We start from the raw sequence: 329 nt of genomic DNA on the forward strand, positions 1-329 counted from the left end.
GTAACTTTTATTCTCACTGTAGTATTGTTGCCGCCGCCATATCCTGAAGACGCTGTGTGCTTCGTTGTGAAAGCGAAACTACTTTGTTTGGTCTTCCAAAAGAGGACGATATCGCTTCGTCATGCCTGGAGCTGATCCGTGCTGGTCGCTGAGGGAATACAACAGTATGTGAGGGGCGTAACATTTCCGTATCACGCTTGAGGTATTTGGCCAATCACAACGCACTGGATAGCTGGCCAATCACAGCACACCTCGCTTTTTCAGACCGATGAGCTTTGTAAAAATCGACACGTTTCAAAAAGGCGGTGCATAGAGGAGAAACAATAATG

The sequence above is a fragment of the Sinocyclocheilus anshuiensis genome, unplaced genomic scaffold (assembly GCF_001515605.1).
Source record: "Sinocyclocheilus anshuiensis isolate Anshui unplaced genomic scaffold, SAMN03320099.WGS_v1.1 scaffold1833, whole genome shotgun sequence".
NCBI classification, from domain to species: domain Eukaryota; kingdom Metazoa; phylum Chordata; class Actinopteri; order Cypriniformes; family Cyprinidae; genus Sinocyclocheilus; species Sinocyclocheilus anshuiensis.